The following is a 10,128-nucleotide window of genomic DNA, read 5'->3' as shown; positions in this document are numbered from 1 at the left end:
GTTGAAACTTTCAGAGCTGGTTTGCTTGTTAAAACTCTAGTAGTTTACATTTAATTTTGAAAAGTAAAAGTGTTTTTACAAGTATGTTGTTTGTATTCAAATCAGACAGTCATACTTGGGCTTTTACATAAAGTTTGAAGGCTACACATTGTAAATATTTCATAATTACAGTGTTTCAAAAGCATGCTCAAACATAGAAGTAGCAATGTAATTATTCAAAGTAATACTTAATATACCCTACTGCTTTAAATGCAGTAGATTGACAAGAATGTGCAAGACTGACATTTCCAAAGTTGGCTATTATGTAAAGTTACATAAAGAACTATAACAAAGAGCCTTAATTTTAATTTCATAAATCTTTAATGCATCACCTTTTTGTCATTAGAAATACAAATTTTTTGCTTTACATTATTTGGTATGTAAATACCTTGGTTAACAACCTTGTAAACCTATTTCAAGGTTATTATAAGTTGTATAGTATCTTGAGTGTTTTGAAAAATCTTGATGTTTTTTAAGTCTAGAAATATTTTGCCCAAGAATTTTTTAACAAGATTGTTAAAAACATCTTATTTTAGAGAATATTCAATGTGCCATTTGGTAAATGGAGATGCAGTTGAAACAGTACACTGAGTTGTGACTTATTTTTAATTAAAGTTTTTGTCTTTATGGATGGTTTGCATGTGATGAACTTGTACAGAGGCTGGGTTGTTTGTGTACTGAGTGTGTAAATGGATAAATCATGAAGATGTTTAAATGGTATACTTGGGTTATTTCTGAATTATTTTATGGATACATTGATATAAACTGCCTCAATAAATTTGAAGTTGAAAATGAATGTAAGTTAGATATAAGTAATGTGTCCTCCCTGTGACAGCTAGAGGGTGCAAATGCCTCAGCTGTCATCTGGAATGCTGAGGCAGGCACGGTTGGAAGGGAAGGAGTAGGATTTGCAGTGGTAGCTCAGTGCAGCAAACTTGCATTTAAAAAGAAACAGAACTTTTGGTTTGTAGAGATGATAGTTCTGAGTGTCTGAGCAGCTGTGTATTTTCTCTGTTTCTGGCCATGCAGGTGTTGCGAGGTAGAGTAGTCTGTTTTGAAATGGAGATTTGCAGTTGTGTTAAACCCAGCCAGGTTGTGCAAATAACTACGCTTGTTGCTGTAGCAAATCACATGAGGGTTTTCTTTCCTCCTCTTTTATTGATGTGTGAAGTAGTACCTTGACTTTTAGATCAGGTTGAGAGTGAGATGTGCTGGAAGAGCAGTTTAGTCAGTTGGCTCAGCTGCACCAGAGGTGACTCTGGGCATCCAATGCATGCAATAATGACTGAGGTTAGTGTGGAACCACGAGTGCTCGTGCTGGCAGAGTTGGCCCTTTTATCTCCTTTTCTCCTTTATGGTATCTGTAGTGTCTTTCCACTCAAGATAGGAATCTTTGCCTCCAGGACTCTTGTTTTTCTATACATTTTGTACATATGTGTATATCTACGCGAGGATCGGCCTATACATTGTAGTTTGGGAAAACCTCACAAGTAAGTCTGTGCTTTTGTTACACTCAGCTGGTTTAAAAAGTCACGAGTCTGTAGAGATATGAATTGTGAGTTCCTTTAGGATTTCTTAGACTTCACTTGAAATCTGGGGTTTCTGCATCCTCCTAGGTGTTTGCCATGTGGCTGTTCTGGGTGCATGTTGGTGTGGAGGCAGTTTGTTCTTTAGGCACTACTGAAGATGTAGATGATGCAAGTACATTGCCACATAAATGCCCATATAAATGGGTGTGAGATTAAGGCAGTGATCTTTCAGGTCTCAATGTGTAGATCACTTTAAATCTGATTATTTAATATGCCTGCTGTAGAGCTGGGCCGTACCTGACCTGTATTTCAGGATGAAAGATAGGATATACCTTCTGATTTAAGTCTTTTGTCATTGATTTTTATACAGCTTTTCTGTAATGGTGATATTTCTTCGCAGACTGCTCAAGGTGTGGGGGTCTCCAGTTTCCTTTAATGTTTCTCTAGCACTGCGAGGAGGAGTTGTAAATTAGATTGCTTTTTACTCAGTAGCATCCATAAATGCATCACTGACAATTTTTTGGCACCAAAGAGCCTCTTGCACCATACTGCTTTTATGAGTGACACTTACACTGTTGTAATTTCTCTTAACTACAGAAATTGACCACTACCTAACCTTTACCACTAGAATTTGGATTTCAGAAACACTGATTTATTATGGCTTAAGTTGATGCGTGCAACCTGAACCAAGGTTGTAATCTGCGTTTGCAGAAAATGTTCAATAAAAGTGGAACATGATAAAGGGCTTATCCTGTATTTGTCATCTGTCAAAGCATTGTCCCTCTTTGCTGTAAAACTGACAACAGGCAGACAAGGCTGAACTTGTAAACTATGCACTTGCAACCATGTAAAAGATGTTTTATTTAAAAACTTTTCCTACAAAATCATTTTGTATTTTGCAGAGTTGCAGTAGTAAGGCTGTAAATCTAAGGTTACGTGTGTAGCTTCTCATCAATCCTGCCTCCTTGTGTATATTTGCTAACAGTTTTTAGACATACCTGCAGAACCTTCTTCTTACTAAGATAACTTCATGAGAAGTGATTCACTGTACCAGAACCATTGCCTTCATTTCACTCAAAAAAGTCTCACAGTGAAAAAGGCTTAGTTTTGCAGAAAAATAGTGATTTGTTTTTCTTGTGTTTGTACACAAGGAAGCAGACTTAAACTGTATGGACATGATTAGTGTCTGATACTTCTTAATTATCTGACTGTTTTTGAACAAGGGCACAAGTGTTTGTTTTAATCACGTGAAACTGTTTCCTGGTCAGCAATAAAAGATTTTGTTGCACTGTTCTTACATTGCAAGATACAGGCAATCTTTTGTTCAGTATACTTCCAAAAAATGGATGGGGTTTGTGAAGAACTGCCTTGTTCCAGCTTGAAGTTTCATATATAGATATAATCTGGGATCTGGATTGCGGCTGTAAGAGCAAAAGAAAGTTCTCTTGAAAGTTGAGTGAGAATTTATTTGTTCTGATCACATGTGGTGCCTATCCCACATTGATAAATTTAAGGGTTTCACTATGTAATGAAGTTTCTGTTCATAAAAAGGCAACTGCAAGGCAGTAGCTTCTGGGAAGGTCTTTGGTGTGTTTCATTTCAGCTGACTTCTATGAATCCAGTTGATTGTTTAAAAAAACCCTTAAAAGTTGTCGTGTTTTTCAATATCACGTGGATAAAAATCCCATCCTGCTGTACCATAATTTCAAATCAAAGAAAATGCTGAAGTGTTTACTGAATGTTTTACTTGAAAAAGAAACAGGACTTCATGTTGACAAGTGAACACTGATTGTGTTGTCCTTCTGAGGCTGTGTGCTGATGTGGATCATGGATGTGTGAATGACATGCTCTGCTCACTGACATTTCAAGAGTAATGACTCAGAACATTAATTTGACATCAGTAATGATTATTTGAATACAAGTTATTCTTGCTTAAATACACAGCTCCCTGTGCTTTGGTTAAAGCTGATCAGAATCTTACTGGTTATTAAAGTATTCTTGATATGCTGTGGAAAGAAACATGGCTTTGCCTTCTATCTTAGTGTTGAAGCTGTCAATAAGACATCAGAGTTGTGCAGACTGTTTTTTGTTTAGAAGAAAAACACTTAATGCATTTGTCAGGGAATTCAGTGTAAACTGACTTTTCTGTACTGATGGGTGATGGTGTTTGAATGTTTCCCTTCTGAAACAATGGCTCAGTTACCATTCCTTGCATGGACCTGGCTCTCACAGATCCCACATTCTCAGCAGCTCTTTCCCAGCTGCTGGTGTGGAAGGGAGGAGGAGGAGGATGGTGGCAATGGGTGGTACAGCCCAGTCAGTGTGCCTGGTGCAGCAGTGCCAAGGCAGACTGTCAAACACATTTAACATCACAACAGGTTTGCATGGACACTGCAGTACCCCCAAAGGTTGTGACCATTCAGACACAAACTTGCTTTATCTGCTTGCTTCAAATAATGTGGCTTTAAAATTACAAAAGTAGAAACCACATAGCTTCTTTGGTTCCTCACAAAATAGGTGCATATTAAACAGCCAACCTAGAACACTGAAGGTGACTAAACAAAGGAAATTGGGTTAAGCATCAGAATTTGTAACTTTTGCTTAATGCAGACCTCTTAGCTTGGCATTCTGTTGCCTGTCTGTATTGACCTTTTTGTTTTTATAACTGAAGTAGTTTCAGATATGCACAGCTGCTTGTTGAACATCTTCCCATGCTTGACAACTTCTGGAACAGGGATAAGAACTGAATAAGAATTGTAGGTCTACCACATGAAACACTGGATAATGCTCACATTTCCTGGATGGAAATTGACTTAGTAGAGCCAACTCTGTAAAAGTGTAAATATCACAGGGGATGATGAAAAGCTGCTGTCCTCTGTTTGAGTAGCTAGTTCTTTGACCTTAATAAATGAGGAATTATTACTGGGCTGCTGTTCCATGAAAAATGCTCTTCATGGGTTTTTGTTCCTTTCAATGGGGCAGATTTTTTCACTCCACAAATGATTTGTTTCCTTTCATGCTGGGTTGTCAAGCGTGATGGGAAAGACTAATTGTTAATATTTATTGTTTATTCTAAATCTTCCAACTCAGGTACTGACTGAGGGGAAAGTTACCCTCTTAGTTATTAACAGGACTATTTAATTTAACAGGACTATTTAATTTTGCAATATACCTTTGTAGAACCATTTCTACTTGAGTTTTACTTGCACCAGAAAGCACAAGGAGTCTACACAAATAGACCTTGGACTCAACTGCTTCGAGCTGCTGTTCCATCCTACAGCTGCTGCACCAGATCTCGTTGCACAGTCAAAGGCTGGAAACATTTATGCATTGCTCCTTTCTTTGGTAAATTGCAAAGCTTGTGTTCTGTACAGAATAAATCTCTTCTGAATATTTGCAAATACTCAGAGAAAGCTGAGGTGCAGTGTTTTCTGAACTCTTGTTATTTTGGTGTGAATTGGGGCTTTCATTTACAGGTACATGCTGTGATTTTGTAGGAGCAATTTGTGTTTGTGACATTAGCTAGAAACGTGGCTCTTTTCAGACTTAAGAAAAATAAAATGCGAATGTTTCTAGGATACTATTCCAAAGTGAATCTTGCCTCCTACTTGGATTTATGTATTCTATGGAACAAGGGTATGAAGCTCCAGAAACGTGTCTCAAATCACTCATAATGGATATTTTTATAAGGGAATAAATCTATATAAACTTGAAGTATACATATAACAAGATCTTTACATGTATTGCTGATACATTTTGAAATGTTCAATATCTGAGGTCAGAGGACCAGCAGCTATTGCTGAATGTAGGCTGCATTTTGAAGACTTCAGGCCAGTTCACAAGGTGATGCTGTGTTCACATTGCCTTCTGAAAGAGTTCCTTCCAGCACCTTTTTGTTCTGTGGGATTTTGTGGAAGAACACAGGAACTCTTCTACAGGATGTATGCACAGAAATTTGCCAAGGTACGTGACATTTTACTTTGAATTCATGTTCCAAGGTCACAGCGCCAAGTGTCTGACAAGCTGCATGACTTAGAACTTGATGTTTCCTTGAAGTGCTTCTACAGCAAAACCTTTCTGAAAGGTATTTCTGGGGTCTCTCCTGTCAGTGACTCCTGAGTAAAAGGAAGACAAGATGCAAGGCACTTGTTAGAGGGATCCAGGTAGGTCTGAGTTTCCTGAGGCTGTAGAAACAGAGATTCCTTTGTAGTTATTTTCACTGTAGAAAATGCCTGTGGATGCTTGAATTGTGAGTTCTGATTCAGTTATTGTCAGGGCCATGTTTCACTCATTTTCCACACCCCTTTTGCTGTGTTTCTCTTTTAATTATGTTTCTAGTTAACAGAGCTGTTCTTGCTTTTCATGCACCAGGAGACAAGTCTGTTGTATTTGCATCTGGTTCTTAGCAGAAACACACTGACCTCAGGTATAATTTTTAATATTCCCCTGTTATTCAAAAATCTTTGATTTCTGTTGTCTGTACCTGTTTTAGGATTTATAGATAGGTATTGAAAGCATGTGCTAAGTATCTCTTTTTTTTTTTCTTTTATCTTCAGGTTCATGCCAGACTGAACATTTCACAAAGTTGGGTTTTCTTTACTGCACCCCCCCAGTCAGTCCTACCTATGTGTAGTCTGGAAGGCCTTAAAATGCTTTTAAGATTTTGATGATGATTTATTTCATTTCTAGTTGAATATATGAATATTTTACCAAGTCAAGATTTTTCTTGCTGTGAAATTGCTTATTGAAAACCATATTTCTTCATCTCAAGAGTTAATTCATAGTGCTGCTTTATTTTCTGAAAGCTGGGTTTAAATCCTGTAGGTTAAAGAATGGCATTTGCCTTTGATATTTAAAGGCAATATAAAAGGAAAATACAATTCTTTCTTCTTTATAGAACAAAGTTGAAGAAAGCAAGTAAGAGTGGTTTAGTAGTAAGGCTGTTACCAAATTTAAATACACATTTATTACTAATCTAATGAAACATTTTCTTCCCTGACAGATGCAAAGAGCATAAAACTGCAAAAAATCAGTCACACCTAAATTTCAAGGTTTGAAACACATGGTCTTGTTTTTTTTTCTGAGTGCAATTTATGAAGAGATCTAGGTGTAAGTAATGTAAGGTGGGAGCACTACTGGAGTTGCTCAGCCTGTAATTCAGTTTCTGCATGTTTGAATTCGCTGCCAGAATTTTACACTCTGTATTTTGGCACACATAAAGCTGCTGGATTGGAGGCACTGAGGAATGTTCCACAAGATTAGGGATAAAAGTTGACCCTGTGAACCTCCTTCTACTAGAAAGTATTGCAAAGGGGTGAGTCAGAGCTTTCTGTGAGTTCAAAGTGAAGAGTGCTGGATGAATTCCCCTGATTTATTTAGGCAAGCCTGAAATAGAATATAATTTTCTACAAGAATTCTCTTCAAGACTGTTTTATGCTGTGTACCTTGCAGGAAGGTTATGTTTAGATTTACTCTGTGTGTATTTTACTAAAAGATTAAAACCTTTTATTATCTGCTCTTTCACTCTGGTATCTGTGAATCTTCAGGCAGTAACTGCATTTAGCTAAGACTTACAAACCTTGGCTTGAAACTAAAAATGATTTGTTGATTTAAGGTTAATAAAACTCAAAAGTGATTCTTGGCTTTGAGCAGTGAAAAACGACCCCAGATCTTAGCATCCAGTCCTGTTGCTTCCTCTGAAAAGAGCAGGGTTAACCACCACACTGCTGTGTTCTAGCAGGCAGTCACTCCGTGCTTTGTGGTGAAACTGAAAATGTCTCTGCTGAAGCATTTGGGTAAAACCCCACAAATGAGTCCCTGCAGGTTCATGATACTCAGTGCATTTCAGCATTGGCTGTTCCAAGTTTGCCAGCCCATCACGAACATCAAGATGTTGAGATGAACACTGAAGAAGTTTGAAATGTTCTTTTATTGAACCTGTGATTCTCTGAACAGTGTATGATTTTTGTGCACTAATTCTTGATGAAAAACCTCATTTTCTGGCCAGTGTTTACTTTGCAGTGCAGTATCTGGTCTTATTTTCTACTCTTAACCTTTTAAAGTCTAAAATTGATTTAAAGGGCTGGGATTTTTTTGCAGAGAAAAGAGAGATTCCTACTTTGAAGGCCTCCTCTTCTCCTTGTTAACATTTCTAATTTTAAGTTCTTATAAGTAAGTTCCACCTCTACTGAAATCAGTTGCATTATGTTGATGTAAATGAAATCAGCTTTAAATCATGAGTTGGGGTTCTCACAGTCTATTGATTAATTTTGAGTCTTTCAACTGCAATTTGGTGTTGAAATGAGCTGTGCATTTTATGAATTTTCTGTGGTGTTATTCATAGCTCAGCATGTTCCAGAATAGATTTTTGCAATGGCAACAGCTAAGCACAACTCCTTTCATTTCTTTTCAAATCCAGCTATTTAAATTTAAGTAAAATTACTCTTCAGAATACAAGTCAAATTTTAAAATAGCATCTTTGTCTGAAATCACATTATCAAGCGTGTGTCTGCCTTTTTGGGTGTCTTGCACATTCTCTTTCCCCCTACACACACTCACATCCATTCCTGACAGTGTCAGTGGGAAATTTGCTGAATTTTATCCAAATTCAAAAAGCTGCCCTGGTTTGGGCTGATGAGCAGCCCAAGGTTTGCTCTCACACTGTGTGCTAACAAATCATGCATGTGCAGAATGGAGCAGGAGGAGGCTCACAAAAGCTTTCAGGATCACTTGTAAGGGCACTTGACTATTTGAAGAGATTTCAGTTTTAATGGCACCCAGTTCCTTAGGTGAGGTAAGTACTCAGAGCACACCATCCTCTCTGTGTTGCCTGGCCTGCAGCCAGAGGTTATGAAATATGTGTGGGTTCATTTGTAAGGGAAATTTTGCCTTGTGAAATTAAGGAAAAGCTGGTAAAAAAAGGTCTAAAATCAATGTAAAAATGTAGAGATGTGGCATATGGACACTGGCACAGTTTGAATTAAATCATAATTTGCTATATATGGGTATTGCAGCTTTTTAGTGGAAAAAGATGCAAAAAGCACCACCAAATGAACCGTGCCTGAAAACCTCTGCTGAATTCACCTGGAAGGAAAATTTCCTGAAGTCATTTTGTCTGATGAAGCCCTGGCTCTTGAACATGAGAGCAGAACACACAGAGCAGCATCAGGAACATGGCACTGAGGGGGCAGGCACTGCTGTGCCCACCTGGGATTCTGCCTCTACAGCAGTATTTTCAAGGAAAAGGGGCAGAAACAAATCTTGGAAACATTTGTATCAAGGTGGGGAAAGGAACCTTGGATTCTGCAGGTCAATTTGTGGCAGATCTGTAGGTCAGGTGTCCTGTTATATCAATGGACAAGGAGCTGGGCACTCTTGGGTCTGTTGAGCACAATCTGACCTCCAAACATTCTCACAAGTTCTTAATGTACTCCCTCAGCCCCAAATCCTTGATGTTAAGTCTTGAAGCTAACGTGGTAACTTCTTGTCAGTACACTGGCTCAAAGATGATGTAGTTGTCCTAGGAGTATGAGTTCCTAAGACTTAAAATAGAAACTTTGGGCTTTGTGACCTGAATTTTGAAAGAAAAATAAAACCTGGTGATGTCTGTACTGCTTCAGTGTGAATGTTCTGCCTGGAATACCTGGCACTAGTGGATATGACTATAAAAAGCTTTGGGAGGTGCATGTCCGAGCTGTCTTCTCCCACCTTGCCCCCTGCTCCTTTCCCATGTGCCTCTCCACGTGTTTTCCCTCTCCCAGCTGTGTCACCCGGCCCTGCTGCTGCCGGGGTGTTACACCCTGCTCTTCTGATGCTTGCACGGAATTTCCACTTGTGTCCCAAATGTTGTGCCTGTCTCACACATCTGCCTGGAAACACCACATGCAGCTGCTGAGCAGTTCCCTCAGCAGAACAGCAAACTTTCATATTTTTTTAATCCACCCCAAAAGCCAAGAAATCTTTACCAGCTAACACAGCCTTTGGCCCCAGTGCCGAAGGCAGAAATCCAGGGGGTGCAGGCCAAATCCCTTCAGCTGGAAGGTATTGTGCTGTTGTTTATTTTGGAAGCACAGATGCAATTGATTCTTGTGTTCAGTCTTCTGGTGTCACCAGTTCCCAGGAATGAGATCTTGGCCTTGTGCATATAAGTGGAAAATATCCATAATTTTCAGTGAGATGGGGAGCCCATCCAAGTTCCCTCTGCGAACGGAGCTTCTTAGCAATGTGTTACTGTGTGTTCAGGATGGGATTTGGCTGAGGTGGAAATAAAACAACTGTTGACTTGTCTGCTAGCAGTGGTTTCTGTGATTTTTTTGTGTGTTGGCGATATTTCCAGTGGGATTTAAGCGCTCCCATTGCCTCCCACTACTGTTTTGCTGAGGTAATTGTCTGTTTGATGGCTCGCAGCTTTGTCAGAATTACACAAACTTCTCACATGCTGGATTTTTGAACAAATATGTTGATAAAAACATTATTTCTGAAAGTGAAAGTACATTGGTTAAAATTGTAATTGCGCTTTTCTGTTCAGAAATAATTGTCCTTTGAAATGTTGGACGAGCAA

The sequence above is a fragment of the Melospiza georgiana genome, chromosome 8 (assembly GCF_028018845.1).
Source record: "Melospiza georgiana isolate bMelGeo1 chromosome 8, bMelGeo1.pri, whole genome shotgun sequence".
NCBI classification, from domain to species: Eukaryota; Metazoa; Chordata; class Aves; order Passeriformes; family Passerellidae; genus Melospiza; species Melospiza georgiana.
This window is presented reverse-complemented; position numbering follows the sequence as displayed.